Raw genomic sequence first — 16,779 nt, 5'->3', positions numbered from 1 at the left:
AATAGTCCAGAAAGCAGAGACATACCTTTGAGCTCAGGTTATGATGTTTGATGGTTCCTTGGGATGTTTGCCCTGTCCTGTCATAAAATCCATTTTGCTAAAATTTAGTTTTAGGTTATTGTTCTTCACTGACACTGTGTGAGTATCTGCATTTGATTGGAGGCTGAGTGCCCTTTACATTGATATGATTTGGACTCCAGAACTTTTACATACCTTTTATATAGAGCAGAAAGAAGTGCTGAACCTCAACAACACTCCCACACCCATTTTTCTTGAAAGTAGCAATGAGATAATATAGATGAATTTATTCAATCTAAATTATTTTAAAATATTAAGAAAACTACTGTTGCAGTATAGCACACGCAACATGAATGTTTGTACTTTCTTTCCTGTGGTAGATTAAGCATTGAGTTATTATGATATGATGAGTTAAGACATGAGATCTTGAATGAATTCCAAATTAAAAATACATTTCCATATGTAGAGGAGCAAACAGTTGTTTTGACAAAATATATTATGAGTTCAGCTTGGCATCACTAAAATAGCCCCACCAACCCTTTTTCCTCTCATAGTCCCTTGAAATGCAAGAACACCTTATATTTTAGCTGTCATCTTAATGGTAGATATTATTATAGAGGAAAAAGAGCTAATATCAACTGCTTTTAATTTGGGCAGGATTTCTTTTACATGAAGACAGAGAATTTTTCTTCTATAACCATTTTGACTGGAAGTCATAGGGCCCTTGCCAAGAAGTTTCAATTATGCTTTTAAAATATAAATCCTAGGAGTCTTGAAATTACAGGGTGTGGGTAGCGATATGTTAAATGTTTTACAAGTGAGGAGAAATTAGTGCATTTTGGCTTATCCTCAGTGCTGTTAAGAAACAAAACTGTTCTTTTGTTGTAGGTAAAAGCATTTTCTTCCAAAGAACTCTGCAAAAACTGAAAGCATTTTCATATAATTCTGTGAAAATGACACACAGATAACTGTAGAATGTGGAAAATAAAGCCAGCCGCAGAGCCTCACCCAGGACATGTTCATCAGGAGGACATGGTGTAAACACACCGTAGGATGTTTTGGCTGCTAGAGCAACCATGGGATTATTTGGGGTGTGTTTTATCTCTACCCACCTAACACATTTCCCATGTGGTGTTTGGGTGGGGGAAATGAAAAACTACCCCCTTGTCAGGTATGAAACTATTTCCTTTTGTCAGTTTGAGGTTAAGTGTATGCCTTGGTCGTTTGGGTGGAGGACACTAACAGCTGCAGTCAGTCTTGAAGGAGAGGGTATTTCAGTTGGGGCAGGGAGGATTTCTCCACACCTTAGAGTTGTTCATATCAATACTGATTGGGACAAAAGATGCTGTGTCAAGAGATAGTATAGAAGACTATTCATATAGCCTTCCTTCAGACGTGGCAAGTTACACTGCAGTTCTGCTGTCACTAATACTATGTTTGCTAGTGTTCAATAGCAAAATCACTCCTGTATGAAACAAATGTGATCCAGCTTGGCTGTGATCAGATGCCTGTACTTCTGTCACATTAGCCAGAGTACACACGTCAGAGTCTAATTTGACATTATGTTTTTTTTACAAAGACAGGAGAACAAATGATATCAGCTCTGGTATTAAGATGGAATGGTAAAGATGAACAATACCTACTTTGGTACAAAGTCTGTTGGTACAAAGTTAACCCTTCATCTAGTTTTAAACAAATTTGAGCTGGTTGAATGAGATAATATAGAATCAGCCTTTTACATCATATGGCTTTGGCTTTTTGAACCAGTATCAGGAGCCCTAAAGACAACATTTGCTGTCTTAAACACCTATGGCCTCAAGTAATAAAACACACACAGCTCCTAAAGTCCCGTTATTATGGGTACATAAATCAGTGCACTTCAGAATAACTGACAAACTTGCCAGGTAAATATAGCAAGAGTCACATTCAGGGAGGCTGTTGACACTTGCTGAAATGGGAATATGAAAACTTTCAGGTACCTCAGTCCTTAGGGCGGTCAGTGAGTTTATTACATTTCCTCTCCTTTCACTGTTTAAGTAGAGCTTAAAGCCAAAATGGGTAAGAATAAGACCTTAGCTCTTCATTTTGGTAAGCTTTCTCTAAAAAAATATGATGAATGTTTCATTTTTCTTTAATTAACATTAACAATAATAAACCGTCAGTACTTATCTAACCAAAGCTTTAGCCTTTGGAGTACTATAAGAAAGCAAGGGGAGTTTATTGTTCCCAAATAAATTATTTTAGACTGTAATCTGTGGGAGGCAGGGAATAAATTCCTGTTGCACTTCTGAACACTGAAAGCAAAATTGTCTACAACTGGGATTCCTAAGCAGAACTGCAAAATTACAAATCAGCAACAACTTTTAATACAGCCATGACCTAATTCAAATTAGTTTAGAGGAGTGATTAGTGACATTGGAGGAGCTGATGAATGGTGGCATACGATAAAATCACCTTCTTCCATCAAACACAAATAACTGAGCTCAATTCAGGGGTAACTTGGGGATATGTTAGGCATCTGTGATAAACAGGAGGTGAAGATTAGGTAATTTAATGGTCTTTTCTCTAAAGTCTGTGAATCTAGAAGAACTGATGAGTAAAGAAGATGTGAATTGGATACTCCAAAGTGTAGACACTCACCCTAAGCTTGATGCTGGTTTTTTCTTTAAGGTTTCTTTTTCAAGGTGATGTGTGCTCATTATTTATAGAACTACTGGGAATTTACCTGGATATGGTTAGATTTCCCTGTGAGGCTCAGGCAGAAATTCTCAACATTTCTAAGATTTCCCTGGAGCCAAGGGGAGCTAGAAGTACCATGCATGACCTGCGAATTGAATGCAAACTGTGTCAAAAAGCAAAGCTCATGATCAGAAGCTACTATGAAAATTTGGCATTACCTTCTTTCCTCTCCCCCTCCCCAAGGTCATCCAGAATTAGATTTCGGTGATTCCTGTTTCCTAATCTGTTCAGTTTTGCTGCCTTGCTCTTGACGTTTCACAACAATTCAACAGGATATAAGAGCTATTACAAAACCTGACAAATAAAATTTTAAGGTAATCTGAGAGATTTCTTTAAGCAGGTAAGATTCTGATCTTGCAATTTGTTTCATGTAGATAGGGCTCTGTACAGGATAACACAGGGAACAAAGGATTAGGGATGCATTAATGAATATGAAAGCTGTAGGATATTATAAACACCACGGCTCTGCAGTATGTGACCCCTATCTTTTGTCCTATTATATCTACTTCTGATATCTGGTAAGAAAGCCGTGATCCTGACCTAACAGAGGAATCTGTGTGTTCCATTCATAAGTCATTAACAGATTCTTAGAATCGAACACATCAAAACAATTTTGTATTTGTGTTTTTTTTTTCCAGACCATCCCAACTAAGCAAAGAACATCTGTTTGTGCTGAAAGCTGAGCTCATATTTAAGTGTATAGCTAAGCAGCGGCATTAATTTTTAACTTCCTTTATGAAATGGTTCAGAGTAAGTAAAACTCAGTAATCCAGAAATAACCAGGAGACAGGAGTTGAAAACTTGGCCCAGTTTGTTTCTAGGATATAAGAAATAAATCTCTGAGTCTGAAGTTACTTCCCACCCTTCAGATATAAAAAGGTCAGGACACATCCTTTCATTTTGCAAACATGCTGACCTAAAGACAGAGAAATGCTTTAAAAATCAAATATGAATCACTACTTTTCTTAGGTCATGCACCCAGTTTTTAGGAAGATTTACTGTCAGAGTATTCAGATTATCTGACAAAAAAAGTGTCACTTTTGCTAATGTAAAGAGTATCTTTGTTTTGTCAAATGGCCAGTGGCTTGTCTTCCATTTTTCTGTTGACCTGTGATATATACTTGTAAAAAATCAACAGAAGTCATTTATACACCAAGAGGATACTCCGTAGAAAATTTCAGCAAAAAGCTTTGGGGATTTATGTGTCAGACTAGGGCATCAGCCTCATGTTCTATTGAGGCTTCTTATCTTTATCCCACACTACCTAGTAGAATATAAATCTATAATGGGAGAAGTACCACAGATGCTGTAGTTTACAATATCTAGAAGAAACAACAGAGGCAGAGGAAACATAAAAGGATAATTTTGCTTATACAAAATAGCAGCCTGAAAAATAAAGCCAGGAAAACAAACAAGCAGATGGAGAAGGCAAAGTCTGCAAGACACAGCTGTGCAAAGTATTTAAATATCCAGATGCAAAGCAGTTTAAGGGTCAGGGACAAGGAAAGGACGCAGAATGCTCTTAGCAGCTCTGTAGCATGATTGAATAGTCTGCTTTAAAATTTCAAACACATTAATGATTGTTGATTGTCCAGCTTTCTGTCAGATTTAAATGGAATCTTAGATTTTGTTAGAAATCCAAATTCCTGAGACTCATGAGCACCTTTTAATATGGGTTTGTTACTATTTAGACAGGAGTATAATAATTAATGTCTAGGAAAAAAGCTTTCTCAATTGGTCTTTACTCAATTCTCTTTTAGCAAAAGGAATAATAAAACATTTTTTTTTAGAATACTCAAAATTGTTTTCTGAAGCAGTTACAACCCCTAATAATAATTTACACTTTTACTGTATATTGACTTCATCTAAGGGATTCAAGTGCTTTATGAATGTTAATTAGGCATCTGCAGGCATCTATTAGGCACCACCAGTTGCTAGATGGTAATTTTGGTCTATCATTAGATCAAAAGACTTCACCTGCTTACTTTGCTTAGTATGCTGTGGAGGGGGCTGGGGGAGGGTATCTGCATCCTGAAATGTGGGAAAGATGCCTTTTGCTCTGAAACGTATCCGCAGTGGAAAGCGTTAACTTAAAATGAGTTCCTGAATGAGATTTTATTACTGCTTTGATTATCTTCCTGGCTTTGGACTCCCTCCTGAGCTGGCAGATGTCCCCTCACATCACGTCAGTGGCTGAAAGACAGATTTTCATTCCTACCCCCAGTCATGTCTCAGGTTCTTCAGTCATTTTGGGATCCTGTTCAAAGCTACAGATCCATCTTATAATCCCTCTACAGACAGGTTCAAATGCCTCAGATGCTTTCTTGCTCACCACGCTTCCTTCCCCATCTCATCCATTGCCTTCCTATTCTGCCTTCGTTCTTCTCCGGGTGTAAGACAGCCAATGTGCCTGTTGTGGCCCTGTACCAGCCTAGCCAGAGTCAGGAAGCAGGCATTAAAGCCAGTTTTGTGACTCAGTCACCAAGTTATTCATCCTTCCTTTGTGGGGTGAATAACTGCATTTAAAATGAGCCCCAGACTCACTGTATTTTTTGGTAAAGACTTCTAATCTCCTTACAAGGAACTTCAGAAGCAAGGTAAATAATAAAAGAGTGCCAGGGGCAATGAAAACTGAGCTAGTGAGTCACGTGGGAACTACAGTCTAGTATAAGCATGGTACTTAAACAAACATACTGCAGCAGCCTGCATTCCTCATAGGGGAGACCTGCAAAGCACAAAGAATATTGTTTTCCTAAATTGTGATTTCATAATTAAGGCAAGAAAGTGCATTTAGATGGTGAAAACCATATTTTCTATGACTAGAGAGACAAAAAAAGCCATATAAAAGGATTTTGATAGTGCTATATAAGGACAAACTTCTGATTACTAACGGTAACTTTTAAAGGGTATTAAAATCCCACTTCAGTGAGATGGCTGGTTTTACCTTGCAAGCTCTTTCTGTAGGACTCTAATATCAGTTTCCATTCACGCACTCATATGTTTACATTAAACAAGGGACTATGTTTTCCAGTTTCTTAAGGACTTTTTTTTGCATGCTGCCATTACAGGTAGGCTGGACGTGAGAGGTCTGATTCTGGCTTTTCAGGGTCTTTCGCTACATAGAGACAGGAGGAAGCCCTGAGACCCTGGTCACATCCTTAGGTCCTAACTCTCATGGAAATGCTATTGTCTTACAAAAATCACCCTATGAAAGCTGGTTTATCACTTGGCAAGTTTGGTTTAGATGGATCCAACATGATTAATATCATTGTACTATGGATGACTCGGTGGGCCAATCCATAAAAATTATTCATGTGAGTAACAGCTGCAGAATCACCCCATGTTTTATAATTTTAAAGTTTGATTTTAAAACTTGCAAACTTTTCTGGACCAGAGGAGATTATTTTCGAGATGTGTCACTAACAGTGTCTTAGATGTACCAGAATGGTGGCTGGACTGTTCTGTATCTTGATAAGGGCAGCAGCTCCTCTGCATCTGTGCTGGCCTGCAGATTGTATTAAGGCTGTATACCACCTAATGCTATTCCAGAAAGCTGGAAGCTTCCTCCTGGTTTAACACAGTACAGACAGCCACTGCCATGTCTGCAGGAGAGGGCTGGTGGAGCACACTGGGTAGCTGGGAGAAAGCACTGCTGTCATCACACAGCCTACCGAGATCCCCTCACATCTAAGAGGTGCCAGTCTGGTCCCAGGCTGGATCTTGCAGCATTACTCACTTGTCTTTACACCACACATTGCAGTTCTCTCCATGGGCTAATTTGCCCAGAAACCTGAGGTCAGAGACAGTGCTGCAATCCAGAGCCCAGCCCCAGCCTGGCTCATCTCCTGGCACCTCTGCTCCCCCAGTACGGCACAGACATCCCAGCTGTCCCAGTGTAGGCGTGCTCCTCCTTGATGGCTCATGGTGGGATGCAAACAAGTGCAGTTCAAGAGCTCCTGCTCTACATGTAGCTGCAGCATCATTTCTTTGTTATGAAATGAATCATGCTTTCATTCTTTAGACCGTTACCAAAAAAAAAAAAAAAAAAAAGGAAAAGCGTGACTGTGAACTACATTCCTTTTTCCTTGCATTCAAGAAATGAAGCTAAAGCCAAAGCACTGCTGAACATGGAACCAATTATTACTTTATCGACTACCCAAAGAAAACATATCCACCAAGGAAAAAAACCCCACATACATACTAGGCAAAGCTACCTCAAAATCTGTAGACTTCTTTTTTTTTTTAATTCTTAAAATCCCTTGGATCCCACCTCTTTTTCTCCTGTTTCCTGTCATTGCCACAACAAACCTTTTTGGCGAGCAAACAAGATTTCTTTTGTTGCACTGAAAACTTTGCGCATGATTCATTTTTTTTCTTAGAAAAAGCTTCAAGCCAAATATTGTTTTCAGAGCCTTTTCTTCCTATGTCCTCTCCCCTCCCCAAATCATTTTTCCTGAGGGACATCCTTGTTCATGGTAGCCTACTGCAAACAAAAGAAAGATGATATCAAAGTAATTGCTTGAAATATAATTGATGACAGACTTCTTCATGTGCAACACTTAGCAATGTCTTTGCATGCACATAATACTCTTGCACACTTTGTTAATGCCTGGAAACTAATCATCCTTTTGAAGGGAAAAAAAAAAAAAAGGACAAAAGGAAGAACACACAAGTTCATTACTTAAAAGAGCTTGGAAGCTTGTAAGGTACATCCGGTGCTTTTCCAAACATGGTCTGTATCTGCATCTCACCAGTTTCTTCCCGCAGATTTTGGTATCTCGCCCCTTGCAGATTTTGTGTTTGAAAGGTTTTATCATCCACCTCTCCATATGCTATCACATATTTCCTGATAGTTTTTTTTCACAGCATACCCAGAAGGCTGCTTGGGGGCCTCCTGTTTTTTGATCAAGCTGTAATATATTTTGCTTCCATCCATTCCTATTTGGAAGTCTGTTTTCTTGTTCATTTTTTATTGTTTCCATTCATGGTTTTTAAAATTGAAATAGGTATTGTAAGAACAGACAGAAATAAGTATTTCATCAACTCTGGGCACCTCCACCTTTCTCTCTCCATATCCAACTGGGCTTCATTTCAGCAAACTACCCAAATCTCCCACAAGGACAAGTCAAGATGATTTGCAGTCACAGCAAAACTAGCTGACCTTAAACTGTGTACTTGGGTTACTACTAGTAGTCTAGCTGTAACAACAGATACTGTTTTACCACGATACATCATGACAAAAAGAGGTACCATTCCAAATTTTTTTTTCATCACTTGAGACTAGAAGTGGCAAAAACAAACCAGGAAGAAAAGAAAAGAATATAAAAGAAGGATTTTAATACAATTTTGCTGAATATATTTTGGTTCTTTGCAAAATGTGGCTTGTGTTATTCATCATTAATACTCTCACCTCTTCTCTTGTGTAAAGCTTATATCTTCTTCCTCCAAACGCTACTTGAACTCGAAGGCTATTTCTATCATGCCAGAAGGACATCTTGTCCAGATAAGACTCAGTGGAGATTGTGAGTCTCTCTCAATTTACAGATTTATGTTTTGTGACGATTCGTCATGGAAAAAATAAATGATGACTTGTACTTAAGTACAGGAATTCATGGTTAATGTATATAGCCACATGATGTTGCTATTGTACTTCTTCACTTTCCCCCTTCTGTGTGTTCTACTTATTCATATTCAGTCTTAAACTGAAAGTCTCATGCTTTGAGACAGTGGTTGTATGAGACTAAGTATAATGAGATATCAACCTCAATCCAAATCTGCTTGTTCTAGCTCACTGCAAATAAATAATAGCAACAACAGTAGTTTAAAGACAGTGGGTGGGATCCTGTCCATGTAACTTAAAAATATAATTGCACTTTAATTATAGACCCATAGGGTGAAATTTCATTTCACGTAAATTTAATTGTTTGCTACACAAATGTCTGCGTTTCAGCTCTTTATTGGGGTTCTCTTTGTATTTATTGGAGAAAAAGAGAGGCAAAATTCTGATCCATTTTAGGATGAGATGCATCACTCCCTCCAAGGGAACAAGAGGAACTTTGCTGTGATTGAACACAGATGAGTTCATGGGTTTCTGCCTCATTAAGCTCATGTTTTTTACATGTGGAAGGCAGGTCTTCAGGAGAAATGTGATACCACTATGTGGCTGGTGCCTCAGATAGAGATTTCAATAAGGTTGTGAGTACCAACTTCTGATCTCATGATGATGAAGTTTTTCATACTGATGGACAGATTCTGAGAAATTTTTCTGTGACTAGATGTAAAACTATCACAAACTTATTAGCTGGAGAAGAACAAACGAAGCTCTTAAAGAAACACATAGAACACATAGTCTAATACTTCCAGTTGGGCTGAATACACAATGAATTATTTCATGACTAAAATAATTTTCCTTTGGAAATGTATGTCTTTCTCACAGATCCCTTTTTTCTACTAGGTAGGATTGACAAAACAGAATTGGCACAATCTTTGTAAGTCTAGCAGTATTTTGTGAAATGCAGAAAAAATATATTAGGCTTACATGAATTTTCTTTCCTCAGTGTGGAGTTCTGGCTGAGACAAAAGTTTATAGTTGGGATTGTGGACATCTGCAAAAGCTATGGAAATCAAAACTGGTGTGACCAAGGGGCAGATATTACTACGAGAGCTGCCTTTTGTCCTTCAACCTTTTTTCAGGGCCTGTTCCTGGAATAACATCTTTGCCTCTCTTGGTCATATTCACAAAACATGGAGAAGGTCATTTCAGAGTTAGTCAAGTGTACAACTTCACTTCAGACTTGTAAGAATCAATTAAGAATAACTCTGTAAATTCAATAACACCACACTGTCATAAAAAACACTAGAAGAAAAAAAGCATTATGTATTGATTTTTTTAAATGTAAATATTAAAACTACCAATATTTTCACAAATGTGTGGATCTAAATTAAGCTATTTGGAACTCCACACCCCTAAATGAAGACCCTGCTAGTCATTGGAAACTTTCAAAAATCTGATCCTAAATGGCAATAAACTGCCTGACTATATCTCTCCTTTTCCTGGAACGGCAATAGTGTTCATGGTTACGCTGTGGACCATGAAGAGCAGCAGTTTCTTAAGGCCTTCTTTCCTCTTAGCTGCAAGTGACACTAATGCTTTTCACTTATTACTGTGTTTTTCTTTGACCATACGTATACTATTTGACAGGAATATGGAAATGTTGGTTGGAAAGATACAATTTAATTACATCTAATATAATTAGAAGGGCACGATATCCATATAAACACAGGGAGTAAAAATCACACAAGAGAAGAAAGATACATGGCTTTGATTTCACCCTCTAATTAACTGCATTGCCTAAAACCACAGCTGTATACCATGAAAGAAGGCTTAAAAGTGATTGTGTGATGACAGTTATGTAGCTATTACTCATTTATCCCAAAGCAGCAAACTTATGCTCTGCAACAGCTTTTTCTAATATATTTTTTATTATTTCTCTCTGCATTGGAAAATGAAATAAATACAATGGCAGCAAGTTCCAAAATACAAGTAAAAACTTTACAGACGTATTTTCTTCTGCCTTAAGAAAGGATTCACATGTTCTTTCTGCAATACTTCACTAATTCAGGCCTACTCAGAATTTGTCAACAAAAAATAACAAAACATAAATTTTTACTCATTGTTTAAGAAATTATCTGAAGTGGTCTTTTTAAAAAAGGTGAAATGAGAATGAATCACTGAAAATATTTGTTAGTTTGAAAACATACAATGTTAGTTTGAATTTGCTTTATCTTTTTGTGGATTAATCTTACTGAGAGTTCTCTTATTACTGAGAACTCTAGATTTAAAGGAGCTCAGTCTTCTGTAGACATACAGTTTTCATTCCGTGGGTTAAAAACAATGTTACACGTTCAGCCTGCTAATAAGCTCCTCAGAATCAATGAAGTGGAGTGGTAAAAACATGCAAAACCTCACTTATGAGGAATCCGTGAAATGGAGGCCATTTTCCATTGAGAGTTGTCAGGCTGAATATGGCATGTGTGTGTAAACTGCAGCCCAGACATACCTCTTATTTCTGGAAATATGTGATAAATCATGCATACCACTTGCTCTAGGACTTCAACAGTAAAACCATTATACAATTTTTTTTCAGCTTTGTGCATATCTAGAGAAGTTGTCTGAAAACCACATATAAAGGGAATTAGGTTAACCTTCAAAGATTAGGCTATAGCAAAGAATTGGAGTAATTTAACATCATTCATATGTACAACTATATAGATACATTGGTCTATTAAGGTGCTTGGTTACCTGGGCACTTCCACACTATTTTCAGGAGACGATTCATGATGTGGAGGTGATTTCTGACAAGAATAAACCACACAGGCCATTTAGTTGAACTAGCCTTAATTTTAATATTCCCCCCCCCCCCCCCCCCCCCCTTAGCTCTTTAATACTTAAGCTACATGAGCAACATGTAGTAGTCACCCCAAGAGAGACTTAAAAAAACAAAAAAAGAAAAAAGCAAAAAAAGAGAGAGAGAGAGAAAGAAAGAGAAAGCAAAGATAAAGTTCCTTCCAGATTCACTCAAAACTGAATGACATTTCACAAAAAGTTTCCATTTTGTGCTTTTTTGTGCAAGTGTTTGATCAAAATGTTTGGACATATGAACTTTTTTTTTCCTTTTCATCTTTTCTTTTTCCCCTTAAGGTTTCACACTTTATTTCCCTAATATTTTGCCTCAGAAACTCGATCGTGTTTTTGACAACAAAATCAATTCTACAAGATAGAAAGGAGAGGAGAATCACAGCACCTCGGCCAAGAATAAAGCATTTAGATGAGGCGCCAAGCAGAGGAGTGTAGTTGCTTTGAGGCTTCCCTCTAAAGCAGGCACAGCAGGGAGATGCAGCTATCTCCAGGGCATCAACCTCCCAAGGGCAGTCAGGTCAGGGCGAGTCGTGGGCTGGAGCTGCCTGTCCCCTTGACTCCAGAGGAAGCTTACAGCAGCTCCTCTCCTAATTTAAACACCTTGGCTGTGCACTTGTGGTTCAGCAGGATAAATCTGAGCCTAGTGGCATGCTGCAGAGGGGTTAAACATTTTGGATCCTTTTGTTTGTAGGGCTTCGTTGGTGAAAGAAAGTGACAAAAAATGCTTATGTACACATGTCTAAAACACATAGAGTATCTGATATAATGTTGGGTAAATCCCTCTAATCCTGCCTCATAACAAACACGTTACACAGTCATGCTCAGCATTACTTTAGGAATGAATTCTGAATGTGAGATCATATTCCTCCAAAATCTGTAAAGCTACAAAAGTTCAGAGGATTAGGTTTGCAATTTAATCTATTTACAGCTCAGTTAAAATGTATACCCATTTGAATTTGTCTGATGGAAATACTGAGCATGACTCACTAGTTCCATAATTTGTATTTTATTAAACCCTGTCAAAATACGATTTATGGCTAACCCAAGACAGCCTTGAGACACGAAAGCAGAAATCTTTTGTAGGTGTTATATGACAGATGTTAGTCTGAGTTTGTTTCATGTGTTCACAATCCATAATTTGCATAAGAATAAGCACTCTGATTTCAGCTAATTGATATGTACCTCTAACTGTCATGTCAATCTTCTCTGTGGCAGGGCGGATACCTTCAATAGCACGGGTGCCATCCAAAAGTAACACTGCAAATGCACAGCCGTGCTCTTACCTGCCACCAGTTTCAGCCCACTGCTGAGGGAGTTTAAATTCAAGGGATCCCTTTTTTTCCTCGCAGCCCTTAGAAGAACTATACTGATCTAAACAGAACTAAATACTTCACACTGTTCCTGAGCACATGAGCAGGGTTTGCTAACATAGAGAAGATAAGAATAGTAGGACTGAGTCTGAAAATAGAGAGGGTAGGATGTCCCAGGCTCAGGTATTATTTGGTAAGGATAAAAAGGGCCATTCTGTGCATTCAGGGAATCAGTCATCTCTAAAGTATACAATGAATGGTAGTCCAATTTTAATTACTGGTACTCAAGCTATATGGCATTTGAAATTTTCTACGTGCTGCCTTCTAAAAGTGCGTTTCTGAAAGAATTCTCTTCGTAAGTGTTTTAAGGGTCCAATTAGAGGCAATTGCTTGATTTCCAAATCCTTTTGATCAGCCTTCGGTAGTGGCCCACTTCTGAATTCCTCAGGAGCTTTCAGCTTCATTGACAGTCCAGAAATAATGCCTTGGTAGGATGTCACTTGGTGCTCTGAGCTCTGATACACCCTCTATTCAGGCACCTGTACTAGACTTTATCAGGCCACAGCAAGGGTCTTTTGCTAACAGCAATAAAGCTGGCCAAAAAATATGAGGACTGGAATTGTTAAGCACTTTCCAAAGCTTCAGCTTTTCAAAGACAAACAGCTGAGTCCTGTCTCCAGAGAATTATGGTGCCTTGCTGAAATCAATAGAAAGCTTCAGTTTTTACCTTTTTGTATGCTTAGGAGATTCAAACAAGAAGTATTCATGATATAACATAGATACAATTCTCCTCTAAAAAGAACCTACAGAATAAGCACCACACATCTTCCTAGAAGAGTGTAATTTACATTTTTATGTTAGAGTGAGGAGAATTCTGCTTTTCTCTTAGTCATTAGGCAAACAGTGGGAATAACCCAAACAATTTTTATAATCAGATGGAACAGGTCAATACCATACCCAGTGAAATGTCCTGCTCTGTTCACAGAATCACATTTCTTACATTTTCACTGCATAGTTCTTTCCTTCTTCTGAAAGACTCTGGTGATAAAGAGGCTGGGAAAACTTACAGATTTCAGCAGTCATCCTGGTTTCAAATGGACAATTTTGGGCTAAATATAACAGTCCACAAATCAGAAGAATTCCAAGACTTCTGCCTGTAGACCGACGCTTTCTTCTGCCTTCAGCTGATAAGAAGACACCGCTTGCAGGATATTAAACACCCTCTAACTTGGATATAGCACCTTGCTTGCAACCTCATATTTTGCACATATCTGAGATTACTTAGTGTTTTTAAGGAAAGAAGCAGACCATATGAAAAGTCCCTTCCTCTGGAAAAAAAAAAAATCAGTTGCGTGTGGCAAATACCACCTCGTAGTATGCCTTTGAAGATTAAGACTAGCTAAGCAACCATCCTTTCAGAAGTGAATGTGTTTTTGGAGTTTCATCTTGTGGAAAAATAGTCTTTGAAACATAGCATAATTCTTTTTTCACTTGCTTTTTTTCCCGATGAGAAGCCAAACCAAAAATCTTGTTATTCTAGAAGTTTGGCAGGACTCTGCGATGCCATAGTGCTTCAACAAAAATACATTTTTCAACAATGTTTTCCTTCAGTTTTTTTAAAGTGTGAATGCTGTACCATGTAAATTTGTCAGTTGTTTGTGAAATGTGTGTATTTAACTGCTTCCTTTCAAGAAAAGCATATATTATTTTTACAGTTGATAGTAACTTTGCTTTAAGGGTGTTTTAGTTCCAATGGGAATGAAAGAACATGCTGGTCAGGTTTTAATGGAGAGAGCTCCTGTAGAATTAATTACAGTAATAAAATAAAAGTTAACACTTCTGTAAGGTTTTACATCTTCAATGCCTGTGTTTTCTAACCTACATGTAAATTAATGACGATCCATGCAAATATAAGGAGCTATAGCAATTTACATCAGCTGAGAATGTTATAGTTACATTTTAAACTAGCACTTATATAACAAAACTTATTTTGTGGGAAAACTTTTCTAAATACAATCCCAAAATGTAACTGGAAGATGCTTTTAGGAAAAAACACATGAATTAGAATAAATGATTGGGTCAAAACCTTCTTTTTAAATAAGTCTATGCTGGCTTAGTCAGCATATCTACAGCTTGTTCTTTAACATCTTGGTCTTTCTTTGTGACCTAGTGGCAATCTAGTGTTCAAAAATTACCTCTGTTATAAACAAGTTTAATCTAATGAGTCACATACTATTAAATGTTGTTTTTAAATGCATCTACCAAGCTAATATGAATGGACTCTTCAGCTACTCCTACGGACTTTTGAAATAGCTTGTCCCAATTCTTTCTTGATTTATATTAGTATAAATGAAGAATAATGTGTTGCAGAGGTGTAAAAATTGCTTAAATGAGGATGTAATCAAGGTAATACTGTGGGATTTTTTTGGGGAATAATTTTGGTGAGTACATATACTGTAGATAGAAATGTTATCTTTTTCCTAATGCAGAATTTTAATAGATTTCTTTGTTCCTTGCATGTTTCTCAAAAGAGTAGAAATTTAATACTGAATATTGGTACATGGAAGAATTAAATCTGTGTAAGACTTTGTTAAACTCTATTTTTCCTCTCTCAGTTCTGTTAGATCATTTCATCCCAAGCATTGAAAAAAAACAGTTAGTAGAACTGTAGTGTGGCCTTTGCACCAGCAAAGTACTGAAGTACATGAGCAGTTACACCGATTTGAGGAAGATGATTTCTTGAATGCTAGTACATTTCAAATGGGCAACTTGTGTGTTTAAATCCATGCATGATTATAAGTGCTTTTCAAATCTAAGGTTTGAAATGTATATTTTGTATTCTGTACTCTGCATCCATAATTAGAATATTTCATGAAATTTCCTGGATTCATTCAAAAAAGAAAGTTGTTTTCCCAGATTTTCTACAAGAGAAACCTGAGCCTGTTTTCCCGGAGAGGAACAAAAAAAGAAAAAAAGAAAAAGAAATGTCAATTAAAGGCTAGCTTCCCTACAGCAATACTATATTTGGTCAAGTTCCATGACTCATCTTTCCTAGAAATACTACAATGATATCACAAAGTCCATTTCCTCCTTGCTCCAAGTAGGTTTAGTCTCCCAAATACACAGGGAACTCAGTTTTCTGAGAGCCCTTTGATTTGTAATGCAGCACTGTTTTGTTGTGCATTGGACATGTAGCAAAGCAAGTGTTAGGCACCACCGTAGCAATTTTAAGCCTCTATTTTCCCTACTGGTTGACCCAAAGTTGTAACATCAACTCCAAAAATAGCCCATGTAACCTTTGTACAAAGGTCTAAAGTGAAATTTTGTGAAAAAGGCACACCTTTTTTAATATCCTTTAAAGATATTTATGTAAATCTTTCAGCTGTGTTTGTTTAAAAAAATCCCATCTCTCGACCAAAAAATTAACTTGGAGGCTGAATTTTAATTTTTAATTCTGTAATTCAATACAGCTTAAGCTTGTATAATAGGGGCATTCTGGAATAAAAGACAAGCCTCCATGGTTTGCCCAGCACTGGGTATACATGACTGCTAGCAGGAACAGGTTGCAAAGCAGTCCTTTTCCCAGGAATAGAAGGAACAGTCTGGAGAAATTTGATATTATTCCTCAAAACAGTTTAGAAGTCCTCTAGCAGGTCTCCCTTTGGTATTGAAGAAGACATTGGAGCCTGGGTGGAGCAGTGGGGCACTAGGTAGCTAAACTTTGTGAAACTGATAGAGACAATTATCTGACTGTATCTGTCTAGTTTCCTCTTATGCCTACTTGCTGAGAAAGGAAAGACACAACAGTCAGTGATGATGGGAAGCACGTAAATCAGGAATACAGTGAGTGTCCTTGGAGACCTACTGGAAGTGAAATTATAGCTGCAGCCTTCAGCAATAGGACTGTAATGTATGCTTAGCATGGGAAAAAAGGATTAGAGCCTGGCTGTTTGGCTGAACTTTATGTTTTGTTCTAAGTCTGGCCCACTGCTTTGAAAGACAGTATCTAACATTCACTGATGATTATGAGGCTAAAATGTACAACAAAATGGCTCCTGTTAATCAGCAGATGAAGCATTTCCTGGGATTTTGAAAAGTATACAGAATAACTGCTTTTCAATGCTGCCCGTGAGTGAAGATTTTTTCTGCATCCACTGATTTACTCAAACTGAGAACAAATGGGTTTAGTAAGAGAAAGATACTGAAGATGTTAGTGCTGCAATAACGGTGTGAAATCTGTGTGGCAGACCACTGGGGGTCAAACAAAAAGCACAGCTTGAAGCAATGTCAAAG

This window comes from Aptenodytes patagonicus, chromosome 3 (assembly GCF_965638725.1).
Source record: "Aptenodytes patagonicus chromosome 3, bAptPat1.pri.cur, whole genome shotgun sequence".
NCBI lineage: Eukaryota > Metazoa > Chordata > Aves > Sphenisciformes > Spheniscidae > Aptenodytes > Aptenodytes patagonicus.
This window is presented reverse-complemented; position numbering follows the sequence as displayed.